The sequence below is a fragment of the Lytechinus pictus genome, chromosome 3, assembly GCF_037042905.1.
Source record: "Lytechinus pictus isolate F3 Inbred chromosome 3, Lp3.0, whole genome shotgun sequence".
Classification (NCBI taxonomy): Eukaryota; Metazoa; Echinodermata; class Echinoidea; order Temnopleuroida; family Toxopneustidae; genus Lytechinus; species Lytechinus pictus.
The window spans coordinates 25138396-25146285 of NC_087247.1; the positions used below are offsets into that span (position 1 = coordinate 25138396).

General features: G+C 34.9%; 1 long non-coding RNA gene across 1 annotated transcript; it reads right to left on the bottom strand.

Moving 5' to 3' along the window:
- Window positions 1-1030: 1030 nt before the first annotated feature.
- LOC129256434 (uncharacterized) lies at window positions 1031-7249 on the bottom strand. The gene is made up of 3 exons (XR_008584010.2): window positions 7145-7249; window positions 5619-5664; window positions 1031-3520 (listed from the first exon to the last, which is right to left on the bottom strand). It is a non-coding gene; the product is annotated as an uncharacterized LOC129256434 (long non-coding RNA).
- Between the last annotated feature and the right edge of the window lie 641 nt (window positions 7250-7890).

The following is a 7890-nucleotide window of genomic DNA, read 5'->3' on the forward strand; positions in this document are numbered from 1 at the left end:
TAATCGCTGTGCAAATGTACAGTAACATCTAGCTGAGTTGTTGTTTTGCAGAGCAGAGCAAGACTTACATCATAAAGAAAACATTTCCCCCTATTCATTCACATATGAAACAAATAATTTCCATAATCCTAGCAACAACACGCCAAAATCTGAATCTTCATATTGGAACTGCTCCCTTTTCATAAACTGAATGAAATGGTCAAAGAGATACTGGACATTGATGTTATTTTCCTCTTGGAGCCTACCCGTCTCTTTATACACGTGGGTGAAATAATGCATATCCTAACTTTGAAATTGAATCCATGAATCCATGAAACTCAATTAGCATGTGCCACCTTCCATGTGTCATGATTCAAGGACTATTCATTTACTATCTGATCTATCAATATTTTTTCTCATGATCCAGGCACAGAGGTGGGATATAATTAGCATGATTTCAGACAGTCCGGGCCCGGATAACGCTTCAAATATGTGACATCTAAATCTTGATCAAAATTGCAATCTAATTAGATGACTCACATAGCTGAGATCACTTGCAAAGTGGTTTATAGAGAAAAAAACCCAGTGAAAATTTCTACCCTGGGGATTTTGACATTAATAGGGTAGATATTAAGCTGTAAAATGAAAGAAATTTCCAGAGGAACTTGCCTTATTGAGGTACAAAATATGTGTACTTAAACTACGTATACACATGGACCAATAGAGCAGCAGACACCTATTATGTATTGTCTATGTTCTTGAGTATAGAGACAATAATAATATAGTACTTGCAAAATCGCTGATGCCAATTTATGTCTCCTAGAGTTTTTTTTATTTATTAAGAATACCCTTTTAATGATTTCTAAATCATTTCTAGCCCACTGGACCCTATTTTAGAATGGCTAGTAACAGTTACTAACAGGTCACTGCCACAAAATATTTTACATTGATAACAGCTAATTTATCACAAATTTCTAGTATTCATTGACAAGTTTTATGAAAAAGGAACCTGACCCTCGTAATAACCATAAGTCATGTTTTTTTTCCTTTTGTAGATCCAATCTCAACGATGACAAACATATCCTAGATCATTACAATATAAATAGAAATAAATTCGGCATCAGCCTAAAACAAATAACGTCTTGACATATGATACATGCATTCTGCATCATGACAATCTGATAAAAATAACAGGATCGACCGAGAACAAACAAAAACAATTACAACATGTAGGTGTGTCATTACTCATTGCTTATTGAGGTTATCAATAAAATATTGAACAAATTAACATGGTTGTCTGGTTCCGGGCTGTGGCCCTTGACGTAATACTCCCCGAAATCACTCCTCGAGTCTGGATAATGCTTTATCGCTTTCTTAACTTCCCTTCCCTTAAGTCTTGGCAGTTGCATAAGGGGGGAATCCCATTTCTAGATTAGCTGGTTTCGTTTCTCTTATTGCCGCTTATAGGACTATCTGAATCATAGTGAGGTAACTCTCGCGGAGGGAGGGAGGTAGCAACGTCTTAGGCCTTTCTCTAATGTCACTTCCTCACAGGTGATCCATCTGTTTGTTATTTCAATCTTTTGTCAAAATGAGAGCAAAGAAACTGGAGTAGGTATGAGAATGCCTTTGAAAGAACCCGGTTGCACTTGGGCAGAGAGTGGATACGTGCTTGGCACTTATCTGCCATCGGCAGGAAGAGCGTTAGCGGCTGCACCTTCTGGCGGTGTCAAGGGGGCTTCCTCAAACCCGTCAAGATGCAACATTTCAAGAGCATACTTGTAAAAGGCACAGATGTAGACTCATGTATTGAGCACAATATTGTAAACTGTTTCTGATCTTACACATAGTGAATTACAAATTAGTCTTAAGAAAAATTGGAGATTACAAGAACTTAATCACTGTTAGGCCTACTGAGTAATCTTAGATGAAACAAAGTTTGACAAGAGAACTTGTCGCTCTTCACATTTTAGTAGTTAGCAGCTTGAACGTGGATCTATGGTTGACACCAGAATCTAATTAGTTTTCTTAACTCTAAAACATCATCATGAGATTAACATTTTTGGGCATTAGCACGTTAACTTATTACTGTAATTGTGAACATTTTTATAGGAAAAAAAGTTATTTTTCTCCAGTTTATAACTTTCTTGAATAAAATTTGACAAGAGACTAATTTCCTGTAGAATCAGTGTCATTAATGACTTTAAAGATCTGTTTAAACTTCCAATGGTATTTTGATAAACTTGAGAGGGTGCTGCAAGTAGCAGAAAATATTGATCTTCCATGTAAATCACTTTTTCATTTAGGAAACAATGGAATTCCTCAGAAAAACTGCAGGAAAAGATCTCCAGCAGCATGGTAGTTTAACCTTATACTACTAGGACAGGAAAAGGGTGCATTGTTTTGAAAGAAAAATTCATGATCCATCTGTCTATTGGTGTTGTATTCTATAATGTGTTTCATAGACATGATTTTGCAACTTATTTAAAGGTCGAGGCTCAAGAACTAGTTTCTGAGCACTTGTTTTGCTCTGAAACTCAATATGTAATAAATGCTGTAAAGGCTACTCAGCTTTTATTTATTGACACTGCTACCATAACAAAGATATTTTTATGAGTATTCTTGACTATACTCTCTTGAATGAATACTGAAATATTGCCTCTATCAGTTCTTGTTTTTGCAAACTTCATTTACAGCCCAGGAAAGTGCATTCCACTTCAAGAAGCAAGAACCATTAAGTGAAAGTCAAATCACATCGAAAGCGATAAATAGCACCATTTCAGTCCCCACAATCATTTCATAAACCCCATTGAAAGAATTTCACAGAGAGTGAGGGCCAAAATGAAGTGCTGAAATTTAGCAGCAATCTCAAAGTATATTGGATTTGACAATCATGATTTCATAGGGGGATGGGTATGCGATAGGCGAGGAAGTGAATCCACTTTGTTTGCGCAAATTTCACAAGTGGAACAGTTCAAGGGCATGAACCAGGTGTATGTAGGGAAGGCTAGAAGGTACCCTCAAGCCGACAGAGCCCCTACAAGGAATCCAGATAGGTTTGAAACAAAAACCCAATTTTCTTATTTATCATAACCATTCCTTCCTCTATCGTATGATGTGGTCAAAACCATGAAATAGGGCTCTACAACCTTGTACAAATTTATCCATGTCCTAATACCATATGAGATATTCACAGATGTAATAGAGGAAGCACCAAACTCCATCAAAGGACTTCAGATTAGGTACAATTCCAAAGATCATCTGCTCTGACAAAAATAAACTTTTAATTAGTTTTTATAAAGGAGAAATATAACAACCTAAGTTTTCCAAACAGTAAGGGCAATTTATATGGCAATATAATGTATTAGGCCAATCCCAAGACTTCCAAATTTCAAGTTAATGCTTTTAAGGTTTTAGAAAGCCATGAAGATATCATACAAGAATAATACATCACAGATCAAGAGGTTTCCCCGCTTACCTGAGATTCGCCCTTGCTCTCACAGATGGCTGTATTTATCTCATTAGGCTTCCACTCAGCTTTCTGTAAAAATACGGAACAAAAAAAAATGTACCAAATGTGGAAAAATATAAGATTTGTTCCTAAGACCGAGCATTCCTTGCTCCAAACTAGCCATGAACTTGCTACCCAAATTTGATGGAACAATAATAAATGTGATATTAGTCGTCAAGGACTGTATCTTTTATTTCTACAGCAAGCATGGAGTAGGTTAAAGGAACTTCCAGTGCTATAGGCAAACATCGGTGTTCAATCTCAATCTCATACATCAATCTCATTCTTGATCGCACATCTTATGTATTTTTGTGTTTTCTCACTATCACCAATGGTCTTCTTATCTCCTATGGTATCTTTTCTATTTCAAATCCGTATTGATTCTAAATTGGATAGGTCACATTTTGGATTGTTTTCAATTCTTTATATTTGCTTAATTCTCATATGAATATTTAAAAAAATCGGTTAGAAAATTATTGATTGGTCATATGCCTGTTTTTCAACCAAGTATTAGCAAGAACGAATCATTCTTCATTATATGATTTATAAGATTTTTATATCCAAAAATATTAAGAGTATTGGCGATTCTATTTGGTATCGTTTTTTATTGCTCTTTGCAATTTTATTGCAACTCAATCCTACATAACTAGTCTTCTTTATGTATTCCCCTCTCTCTCTTTCAATCCCTCTCTCTCCCTTCCTAGCTCTCTCTCCTATCATCTTCATGCCAATCCATTCTTACAACTGATACCAACTACCTGCAATTGACGTTCCCCAAACATTCGAGCATCTCGTTTTCAACACCCAAGAACAATTCCAAGCAATGCAAACACATTTTACCCCAAGTCTTATTAGAACGCATGGTTTGCTCACTGCCAATAGTGACCCCAATTTATTGGCTGGTCTCACACAAGCCACAGTCAGTGAGTTCAAAGAAATAGAATGAGCAAGTCAAATGTTTGCCAAAGATATTAATTTTTTGAGTGACAATATTCCCTTCTTTGATTGAGATGTGCATGGAGAGAGAATGGACCAAAGGAGGTTAGTAGAATAAGTCAATATTTGTTGGGAAGTGGTGTGATATTAAATGGGTGATACTATCAATAAATGGTTAAGCAGATAGGTAGTCTTACTATTAGGAGAAGACGAAAATGCGTACCTGCTAGTCATGTGACTTATCAATATCATGATTTTAAACATTGCCAAAAGGGATGTGATATAAGCACAGACTGAGGCATTGAGTCATAATATCTAATTTCTTAATAAGATATTGAATCTTTAAAATGGATTAAATGCACACATTGAATACAGCTGGGACATATATACAACTTGAAAATATAAAAAGATAAAGAATTCATTAATAAATTGAGTGCATAAAAAACAGGAATCCCATGGAGTTTTACGGGAAACAAATAACACATAACTTGAGGAAGAATAGAACACTTTTGTGCAACAGTTCTCCTAATGATAAATTAAGTTACAATCAAATTTTCAGCTTGGAATTGTATTCCACTAATCTTGAGTAACATAAAAGAGCTCTTTGGGAGAACAAAATAATCCAAATGTGGGATGGGGGCTATATTATGAGTATGTCCTCAAAAAGGGAAAGAGCTAACTAATTTATTTTACCCCAAGTCATTCTCCCATATTTCAAATTGCACTAACCAACATACTTTTCTACACAATGGGCCAAAAAGTTCTGAATGCCTCTTTCTTTCAGAAATGTTAAAGGTCAAATCAATCTATAACTTCATTAGTTCTACTATCTCCTCAGACAAAAAGTTTGTCCTAAAAGGGCATTGCTTTTCAATGCAAGTATTTATTTCCAAATTCATTAATTGCAATCATCACTTTATTTTCTCCTATAAAGAAATAAAGCTTTTGACCAGGGTAATTTAGTAAGCATGCGTAAATGATGCACAGTTCATTCTATGGAAGGTTCGTGGGTGGTGGGTACATCTAACAAAATGCACAGAAGTTGACCCCAATTACCAGTCATAGGATAATTGACAAAAACCTTGAAATCTTTGAAGAGAGAATTTAAGAGAATCACTCTATACCATCCCAATACATGAATTGACTCAATTTCTATCTCTCATAGAACTTCTAGAAAAAATCAAACACTCACCTCAATTTCTGTTAATGTGTCAAGGTCTAGTCTCAACAATGTATCTCTGAAAGGAAAGAGAGAGGAATTATTTAAATAACAAAAGTGCTTATATCATGATGAAACATACAGACTGTTTTTTTTTTATACAGAGCCCTATTGATTGTCACAAGAGTTGGATCGTTATCACTTGAAAATAGTGTAAAAGGACAAAGGAAGACATGGAGAAGAGCTGAAGAAAAAGTGTCCACCAACCTTTCTCCGTTAATGACCACTTAAAGAAGAAAGCAATCTTATCTTCACAAAATCACATTTTATCATACTTCCGAATGAATAACAGCCTAAATGCACAAAGAAAGACAGATCACAGTGGAGATGGGAAAAATAAGTATTCATCCACTTTTCCTCGTAAATGACCACTTTGGAATAAGAATTTCTAAAATTCACTCCTCTTTTGTTGTATGTATTGGTGTAATTACACTCTTTCAATCAAGAGCGCATGTCTTCAACCACGTGAAAGCTGAAACTTTCATGTGGCGCAATCATCCCTTGGCCGGCTTCGGGGAGATCTTTCAAAAATCCAATTGGGACACGACAATTTGAATTTCTATTCCAATCAAGACGATCTTGTTACCCGAGGAAAGATGCTCATCCAAACAATTAGGGACATGTCGAAGCTTAGATTAAACGCCATCATGGCTACTAAAATGTGGTCATTTATAACAGCATCATTCCAAGGCAACATCCCCCCATGATGGTCTCTCTCTTTCTCGGATGTGGTTCTTCGGACAAGAGTTGAATGTTTGTTGGGACATTGACTCTTTTTTTATTTCCAAGAAGGCATTGAAGTTAGAGTTTGGTGTTGAGGTAGTGTTTAAAAATGTTGATTTACAAAATCTGCGTTGGTAAAAAGGAGTTAGTCTTCACAAAGAAAAAGATGAAGTGATGATATTGCTACAAAGGATCTGCAACACATTCTCACTTTATTCATTTTTTGATTGCATGGGGAATGAGATGAAGGTATTTTTAAAAAGGTAAAGAAAAAATTCTACCAGATTCTAGATACTCATCCCATTTTTTATATAGTGATAGTATAGGGATATCTTTTTCTTGAAATAATGAATTGTTAAATCTCTCATTAACACAATGACTAAACACAGACTTGTTTGGTTTTTAAACAGAGGCTACTTTTATTTAAAAAAAAAAAAAAAAAGGAATTTTGTGTCTACTGGTAATGTGTGAATGCAACATCAAGAAAGTAAATAACATGAATGCATTTCATATTTCAATAAAAAATAAATAAAACATTTAACTACCTAATTTACAGACCATTGTATAAAAAAAACCTAAGAAAATGGTATGTTCTGAACATTTAATATCATTGCTCTTTACATTTTCATACAACTACCCAAATCATGTCCAGTACTGTAGAATACAATTGCATTCTGCATATAGAAACAATGTATGATTGCCTCGTTGCCATTTTAAATGACAAAAAAAAAGAAGAATAAATAAGAATTCATAAAAAGTTTTGACATTTAACATACCTTGCTCCAACCAGTAATTGACCATTCTCTGTGTCTGTGTAAATCTGTGAGAAGTCCTTCACCCCATCTTGGCTGTACTGTGCAAGACCACTGCTCTCCAGATCTGCAGACACAAGAAAATAGAATAGAATAATGAATTGGCCATAAATGAAATCAGTTCAATATTAATGTTTTTCGACCCACTTTGAGGAGAACGACCTATATGCGATTGGAGTGGAATGACCAGGGATATTGTATTCTAATTTGCAATTTAATGGAAAACGAAAGACAGTCTAACGAAGATGTGGAAAGACTGATGTATTTTGTGAAGAAATACAGGTGAACGCTGATTGATGATTGGAAATATGACAATGATGACGATGATGACGATGATGCTTGTTAAAGCAAAGTGAAATTGCGTAGTTTGGGTGGAATGACCTGGGACATCGCATCCTAATTTGCAATTTCATAGAAAATTAAATATAATCTTATGGAAATAGGGAAGGACTGAATGCGCCTTATGAAAACAAAAGCAATCATTCAGAAGCAATCATCATCATGATGGTTTTTTTTACGATGATGATTATGATGATGATAGTGTTGTTAAAGGTAGTGTTACTATTGCTGAACTTGATCACAAAGTGCAATAAAAAAAATCAAGTTCACTAAGGTCACCATATATAATTTCAATCAAAATGGAAACAATCTGCCACATCTTGAAGAAAGATTGCAATTTCAGTGTGATCAAATATGATGGAACATTTGTT